Source organism: Medicago sativa, chromosome 6, assembly GCF_051527215.1.
Source record: "Medicago sativa cultivar Bolivia chromosome 6, Bolivia_mono, whole genome shotgun sequence".
NCBI lineage: Eukaryota > Viridiplantae > Streptophyta > Magnoliopsida > Fabales > Fabaceae > Medicago > Medicago sativa.
The window spans coordinates 16,338,737-16,347,770 of NC_140754.1; the positions used below are offsets into that span (position 1 = coordinate 16,338,737).

The 9,034-nt window shown below is 39.9% G+C and overlaps 1 non-coding gene across 1 annotated transcript; it reads right to left on the reverse strand.

The window, feature by feature from the left end:
* Window positions 1-7,437: 7,437 nt before the first annotated feature.
* On the reverse strand, window positions 7,438-7,544 carry LOC146913237 (small nucleolar RNA R71). Its single transcript, XR_015017183.1, has one exon. It is a non-coding gene; the product is annotated as a small nucleolar RNA R71 (small nucleolar RNA).
* Window positions 7,545-9,034: the final 1,490 nt, after the last annotated feature.

A 9,034-nucleotide genomic window follows, 5' to 3' on the forward strand; every position in this document is an offset into this window, starting at 1 on the left:
TGCTTGATAGACGCGAGGTAATGTGAGTATTACCTTCGCATAGAAGCAAGTGCCATACAAGTATGGTAAGATGTGAATCGATTTATATCCATTCACAAAGTAAGTTAAGCAAGCACATAGTTACCTCTAGTGGGATCGTCTAGGGATCCGAGGTGAAAGAGTTAGCATGTTTAAGTTAATTTTCATGCATAAGACTAAGACTTATAAGAAAGAAAGAGTGTCATGTCTCTTGTTATCCAAATTGGATTCAAGGGGTTCCCAAAGGGGAATGGTTAAGCCGCAAGGGAGCCGCATTTCACTAAGCTAAGGTGCCGTGTCTTTTGTATTCCGTCCAAGGTTGGGTACAAAAGGTTCTCCAAGGGGGGAACGGGGTAAGCCGTAAGGGACCCGCACGTTCACTAAGGGAGTCCGGTGCGCTCTTGCTAAGCATTTCACCGGTAGTGAGGGATTATCTTCTGGGGTTACTCCACTCGGGACTAATCCATAAAATGAATTTAAGATAATTGTTTGTTACACTCTAACATAATCAATGAAGCTGACTATGCATATTCATCATACATTTATGTGTTATGTCATAGAGCCTTGGCATAGACTGTCAAGAACTAGAAAGAATTTAGAAGTAAATAGTCAAGAACTAGCAAGCTAGAAAGAGTCACCTTTGTGGCAAGAGATGATATATTGTTAAATGCAACATTTTCAAGTAAGCAAGTTAAGAGTGTTATACCGACGACGATCATAGGTTTCCCCTAATCGTCCTGTTTAGAGTTGTGTCATGACTTTAGCAAGTGAAGGCCTTGATGTGTAGATCGTATCTTGGCATTGCGGTTTTAGTTTTCCCCTTGACCGCCATGACACGTGTAAGATGAGAAGCCTATAACAAGTAAGATAAGCCTATGACGGGTTTAGCATGCACTACCGTCTAGGAAAGCAAGACTCCACACACGTATAATCAACCGCCAGGTTGTATTGTAGACACGTGGCGACTATAGGTTTTCCCCCGAGGTTGCCTATAGCCTAGGGTTAGGTGGAACTCACTGAGACATTATGTCTCATCCCAATCCTTATTTGTTTCAGATATCAGGATGGTTTGCAAGCTAGTAGCCGAATGGATGCTGCGACAAGTGTTGGTTCGTACCCGGTGCCGGATGATGTGGATCTTCAAGGATGTATACATTATGTATTAGGAAAGTTTAAGTTGTAATCTCTTGTACGAACGCATGTTGTTGTATAAACATTCATTTGAAGTTTTATTGTTGTAAATCTTTAATGTATCCAATACTAAAGATAATGCACGTGCTAGACTTTCTAGATACGTCTAGTATGGGTGTTACATTTGGTATCAGAGCTGGTCGATTCAGATCGTACCTTGGGTCATTAAGTTACAGCTAAGGTAGTGGGGCCATTGGGTTCCGGGTAAATGTTCTAATTGTTGATGTTAGTTGAGCCTGATCAACTCAATTTAACATTCGACGATTAGGACGGATGCCTGAGAGCTGAATATGACCTAGGAGGAACGAAGCATAAGTTGGAGATGCACTGGAAAGTGTAAGATCAGAAGTAAGAACTCGGAATGAGTGCTTGTAAGAAGTTGATCGTGCCAGTAGGTGGCCGGTGAACTAAGTAGGTAGAACTATGAATCCTCTGGGAATGTAAGATAGTGAAGAGAAGGAACGTTCTGACGGCGTTAAGTAAGATGTTAAGGATAATTCGTATACCCATAAGTGAAGAAGTTGGATATAACTAAGCATGACCTGAAGCTTCGGCAAAAGTCGTAGGTAGAAATGAATTGATCCTGAGACGTAAGCGCAAGGCTTTAAGATAAGGAGAAGTCGACGTATGTTGACGGAGTTAGTGAGCTCCCAAGAAGTAGTTATGTGTTCAGGAAAAGTAAGTACTATGTTAAGAGAAATATGTTTCGCTAAGGAAATCAGGTTCCGTGTACTGGGAGTAAAGAAATGAGTTTGTGGTCAAGGATCTTGTATGAATTATGTATTTAGAGAAGTGTACCTGAGATATTTAAGTAAGATAGGAAAGGATAGGGAGGCATTCGCTTCTGGAGTTCAAGAGTTTTATTCCGTAAGGATACGGTACATGAGTTAAGCATGAGGAAGTAGATATCATCTTGTACCATACTTGTTGAAAGATAACGGTACTTGCTAGAAAATTTTAAGTCATGATTTCATAGCTTTAAAAGCTGAAATGGGTATTAAGGAACTTGGGAACGATGTTTATTCAAAATTAAAATATTTCGCATTGTTGAGACCGAGGAGATACGTCGTAAGTTGACAAGCTCACTTAAGACATACAGACTTCAGGACCGACTTGCTATAGTCAAGTGTGGGGCGAGATGAAAAACTTTTTCCAAATTTAGGGACTCGTCCTGTGGTTCTGCGGTACTAGTACAGACTCGGGTTCAAAATGAGATTTTCCTTCAATCAAGTAATTGTTCGTTCCAAGAACCTATGTACCAAAGTTTAGAATTCTAGAAGCAAAATACTAGAACAAGTATCGTTATTAATTAACAAGGAGCGGTATTAAAAGGTGTGCAAATGGACTTGGCAAGAATTTAAGAGCAAGTGAACCAGCAGACTGGTTAGTAGTTTGTCCGAGGAATCGGTGTAATTGTTTACATTTCTCCAAGACAAGTTATTGAGTTACCTAAGAGTTCGGGTGCAATGAGATTGTAAGTTTTCTTTAAGACTTTGAGAAAAGACAAGAAGATTTGTAGCATCATTAAGATAAGTAACGTAAGTAAGAGGCTTGAGACTCGAAGTACAGTGAGAAAAGTTATGTGTGCATGATAAGATGTTTTGATGCAAAGGAGCACTACAGGGTAGATCCCGAGTGTTTTAGTTAATGAAGGTTATTCAAATTAATGGTATATGCCAAGTAACTAAGTTGTGGATACAAGATGACCAAGTTGCATCCAGTAAAGATGTGGTTCAAATGCGATGTCTTGAGATAGCTCAGTGATTTAAGAAAGATAATAAGATTGAGAGATTTTATTCGTTTTAATGCGGATAAAGAAAGAAGTCAAGTTAAGTGGTCTAACGAAGAAAGTATACTTCGAGATCTTTAGAGTGGGCTTGGTCAGAATCTGTTATGAGAATTAGTAGGTGATCTCTAAATTTCGAGGACGAAATTTCTTTAAGGGGGGTAGAATGTAACATCCCGCCTGTCAGTGTTTGAACTGTATCAGTCGATCGTCCCAGAGAACTTATTTTGAAAGATAGTTTAATGGAGAATATTTATTACGTAATATCAGCTTATTACGGAGTAAGTGTTAGAGACGGATTTAACACGCTTAAAGAAAGGGCAATTTGGTAATTGCGCGGTTAAAGGATATTTATTTGGGAAAGGGACCAAAATATCTCATTTTCTCTTCTTTCTTCTCTCTCTAGGTTGGAGAAAGGATTTTGCTCTCCCTTCTCTCTTCTCCATCGATCTCCCTCCTTCTCCTCACCTCACCACTTCATCAAAACTACTTCCTCACATGGCATGCTTCTAGATTATGTTTCTCAACATCTCTTAATCTTGGGGTTTTGTTTGATTCTTCTTTTCTTCCTTTCAAGAATGGATTCAAGTTAGGGTTTTGATCAAGTTGGAAGTTGAAGCATGTTTTGGTGTAAGCTTGGGTTGATTCATGGTTAAGAAACAAAGAGGAAGATGATTGAAGATTGATTAGTAAGCTAAGGCCATGGATGTGAACAAATCAAGAACTAGGGTTTGTTGAATAAAGCTTTGGGTTGGATTTGTGATGAGCTAGCAAAGAAGAAGATGTTATGGATTGCAAGAAAACTACAAGAGTGAGATGGTTTGATCAAGAAAGCAATAAGGACCAAAGCTTGGGTTTTGAGGCATGAAGTGAAGTTGATGCTTGGAAGCTTTTGGGAATCAATTGTAATCTTTTAGGTGAGTTCCTTAGTTAGTTTCCTACCCTTTGGGTTTGTGTATTTATCTTGCAAAGTTAATATGTATTTTAGGGTTTTTAAAGTATAAGTTAGTTGCCCCATTTCTTACCATGCTTGCTATACTTGTGCACACTTGTCCCAGGACTGTTTTTACAGGTTTCTAATGATCCTAAGGGTCACATAGCACTTGGAGATGCTTGGTTTGAGGTTTTTAAGCCAAAAATATCAGTTTGGAGGTTGCAGGACTGTCACAGCTCGCCACAGCGAGCAAATGGCTCGCGAGGCGAGCTAGAGGGCCGAACAGGGGGTTCTGCTCGCCCCCAACTCGCCATGGCGAGTAAGAGCTCGCCTCCCCAGTAAATCTACTCGCCTAGGCGAGCAACACAGTGGGGAAACCCATTGTTTTGTTCGCCTCAGGTCGTTTCGGCGTTTCACGAGCGGTTTTTCTTGTGCAGTCTTTTTAAGAGATATGAACCCCTCAAACCAAGATCCTAATTGTTAAAGTTTAAAAAGGAGACTTTCTTATAAACGAAACAAGTATTTGGCAAGTATGGTAAAGCATGGTAAGCGAGAGTATGATGTTTGATTCGGGTAGCAAGATAAACTTTAAGCAAAGGGAAGAACTAGAGCCTCGGTATAGTCAACGAGAACTAGAATAGTTAGAAAGTAATAGAATGCTTTGCATTAGTTTTATGCTTGATAGACGCGAGGTAATGTGAGTATTACCTTCGCATAGAAGCAAGTGCCATACAAGTATGGTAAGATGTGAATCGATTTATATCCATTCACAAAGTAAGTTAAGCAAGCACATAGTTACCTCTAGTGGGATCGTCTAGGGATCCGAGGTGAAAGAGTTAGCATGTTTAAGTTAATTTTCATGCATAAGACTAAGACTTATAAGAAAGAAAGAGTGTCATGTCTCTTGTTATCCAAATTGGATTCAAGGGGTTCCCAAAGGGGAATGGTTAAGCCGCAAGGGAGCCGCATTTCACTAAGCTAAGGTGCCGTGTCTTTTGTATTCCGTCCAAGGTTGGGTACAAAAGGTTCTCCAAGGGGGGAACGGGGTAAGCCGTAAGGGACCCGCACGTTCACTAAGGGAGTCCGGTGCGCTCTTGCTAAGCATTTCACCGGTAGTGAGGGATTATCTTCCGGGGTTACTCCACTCGGGACTAATCCATAAAATGAATTTAAGATAATTGTTTGTTACACTCTAACATAATCAATGAAGCTGACTATGCATATTCATCATACATTTATGTGTTATGTCATAGAGCCTTGGCATAGACTGTCAAGAACTAGAAAGAATTTAGAAGTAAATAGTCAAGAACTAGCAAGCTAGAAAGAGTCACCTTTGTGGCAAGAGATGATATATTGTTAAATGCAACATTTTCAAGTAAGCAAGTTAAGAGTGTTATACCGACGACGATCATAGGTTTCCCCTAATCGTCCTGTTTAGAGTTGTGTCATGACTTTAGCAAGTGAAGGCCTTGATGTGTAGATCGTATCTTGGCATTGCGGTTTTAGTTTTCCCCTTGACCGCCATGACACGTGTAAGATGAGAAGCCTATAACAAGTAAGATAAGCCTATGACGGGTTTAGCATGCACTACCGTCTAGGAAAGCAAGACTCCACACACGTATAATCAACCGCCAGGTTGTATTGTAGACACGTGGTGACTATAGGTGATGACATTCTGTCATTACGTAATATTAGGGACTCATTGTGACATTTTGATAGAGTTCTTATGCAATTTCTACTGTTCTGGAGTGCAAAAAGCTTAAATGTTGAAGTCTGTTCGAAGGAAATCGCGCCACGCCAATTTCAAGCCGTGCTGCGATTTTAGAAGAAAAATTACATCCTCCCTGTTTGAGGGAAATCGCGGCACGCCAATTAACAAGGCGCGGCGCGATTTTGATGGGTCAGGCCCATGACTTCTATAAATACTGCACTCAATCTGAAGAACAAGGGTTACGATTTTGGAGAACGAAAGTGCGATTTTAACACCCAGAAGGCTGCAGCGGAGAGGATTTCATCATCTCTAACCCAGTTTATGTATGTTTTAATTCTTTCATTGATTATGCTATTTGTAAACTCAATTATGAGTAGCTAAATCTCTTAGAGATTAGGTCGGAGATGAACCTATGTAACCCTAATTGATCATATGTTGCTGTGAAACTCTATTACTTATTAATGATATTCTAGTTTTCATTCAATTCAATTGTTCTTACTGCTTTTTATATCCTGATCAAATATAAACATGATTTTGTGAGATCGAATGACTACTGACCATAGCTTTCGACTTAGACCTAAATTGAATTGTTCTAATAAACATGGTTAGTCTAGGAATGGATAATCGTTTGTTAGTGATATTAGGTTAACGTGCTTAAACCTTTGATGATTATTAGACCACCTAAGGAATTAGGGGCTGTAGTTTAAAAAGAGGGTCCTAACTCAAGGGATTGATTAGGGCTAATTTGTTAACTATCGTGAAACTAGAGAATCATTAGTAATAATAGGTGCAGTAACCAATTAGGGGAAACATAGAGGATTCGAAGACCTGATCTCATCTCTCTCCTATTTTCTTAATCAAATCGTTACTTTTTTATTTGATTTCTTAAAATCAAACCAAATCTACTGCCTAGTGGCAAAACAAAATAAACTTTTATACATCCTACTTTTATAACGAAATTGAATAATTGAAGTTAAAAACAGTCCTCGTGGGAACGATATTTTTTTTACTACTTCGATAGTTATTGGTGCACTTGCCAGAGTTCTATCAAGTTTTTGGCGCCGTTGCCGGGGACTGTTGAATTATTTCAACAAGGCAATTACGTTATAATTTAGGGTTTTTGCAATTTACTTTTCTGTTTTTCATTTTTATTTTTCTGTTTTCATATTCACTTGATTACTTTGCGTTGTGCAGTGCTACTAAGGTATTTTGCTGTTTATGCGAGGTAAACAGAGCTCTGACGACTTAGAGTACGATCCGGAGATTGAAAGAACTGCTAGAGCACTTCGGAAAGCTGTCCGATCGCAAAGGTTAGCTCAATCCGTTCCACCGGGTGTTCGAGAACAAGTACCGGAGCAACTCTCAAGTGAATCTGAAACAATCTCTTCTCCTAAATCTGCAACGATGGAAGGAGAAGGAGTTGTACCACCAAGACCTAAGCTTGGAGACTACGGGTTAGCCACTCATCATGGTCAACTGACCCACACTTTTCAACCAGCTAACCCCGTAGCGTTCGACATCAAGACAACTGTCCTCAATGGTTTGAGGGACAAGCAATTCGATGGGACTGAAGCTATGAGTCCTCATGAACACTTGAGCCGTTTTGCTGAAACCTGTGAGTTTTGTGTGCAACCAGCCACCGTGACTGAAGCACAAAAGAAGTTAAGGTTGTTTCCTTTCACCTTGACGGGAAGAGCAAAAGATTGGTTGCTAACAATTCCAAACGGGACTGTCCAAACATGGGAAGAGTTAGAGCTGAAGTTCTTGGAGAAATACTTCCCTATGTCTAAGTATTGGGACAAGAAGATGGAGATCTCTAACTTCAAGCAAGGAGAAGGTGAATCATTGTATGATGCTTGGGAGCGATTCAATTTGCTTCTCAAGAGATGCCCTAATCATGAGTTCACCGAGAAGCAATACCTCCAAATCTTCACTGAGGGGGTAACACCAAACACTCGAATGTTCTTAGATGCTTCCGCGGGAGGTAGTCTCAAAAGTAAAACTGATCATGAAGTTCAAGCTCTAATTGAAAACATGGCTGGCAATGAGTATCGTGATCAAGCTAAAAAGAAAGAAAGAGGAGTGTTTGGGGTGAGTGAACAAACTGCTATCCTTGCCAACCAAGCAGCAATGAACAAACAGATCGAAGCTCTAACTAAGGAGTTTCAAGGCTTCACTTTGGCTCAAAAGCAACAACAAGTAGCTGCAATCAAGTGTGACTTATGTGGTGAAGAACATCCCAACGGTGAATGTGTTCCGGAAGGATCAAGTGAAGAAGCTAACTTCATGGGAGGATATCAAAGGCAGAATCAATACTACAATTCAGGCATTAATAAGCATCCAAATCTAAGCTACTCAAATAACAATGCTTTGAACTCTCAGATGCTCACTCCTCCTCAACAACAACAAAGGAAGCCATCCGCTCTTGAGGAAACTATGATGAACTTCATGAAGATGACTCAAGGCAACTTTGAAGAGATGAAGAAGAGTCAAGAAGCTGAAAGAAAGAACAATGAAGCTTCTAGGAAGATGCTTGAAACTCAACTGGGGCAATTAGCTAAGCAGTTGGCTGAACAAAACAAAGGCGGATTCTCAGGTAACACTAAAGATAACCCTAAGAATGAGTCTTGTAATGCTATTGAACTGAGGAGCAAAAAGGTTTTGACACCTTTAGTTCCAAAAGCTCCAAAGAAGGTTGATGAAGTAGTTGAGGTGGAGGAGAATGATGTAGTTGAAAAGAATGATGAGGGTGTAGTTGAAAAAGAAAATGATCATGGAGTAGTTGAAAACGAAAGGAAGGAAAAAATAGAGGGAGAAAAAAATGAGAAGTTAATTGATGAAGATTCAATCTTGAGGAAGTCGAAGAGTCAAATTTTGAAAGATGGAGACAAACCACAGGTTATTCCATCATATGTGAAGCTTCCATACCCTCACCTTTCGAAGAAGAAAGAAAAGGATGAAGGCCAATTTAAGAAGTTCATGCAACTTTTCTCACAACTTCAGGTGAATATTCCTTTCGGTGAAGCTCTTGATCAAATGCCGTTGTATGCTAAGTTCATGAAAGACTTGTTGACTAAACGAAGGAAGCCTAAGGATGATGAGAACATAGCACTTTCTGAGAATTGTAGTGCTATTCTTCAAAAGAAGCTGCCACCTAAGCTGAAGGATCCTGGTGCTTTTACTATCCCTTGTTCAATTGGACCGGTAGACATTGGAAGAGCTTTATGTGACTTGGGAGCAAGTATAAATCTGATGCCTCTTTCAATGATGAAGAAGCTTAAGTGTGGGGAACCAAAACCAACAAGAATGACCATTACTTTAGCTGATCGGTCAATCTCTTACCCTTTCGGTATACTTGAAGATGTGCTAGTCAAGGTTAATGACTTGGTGTTCC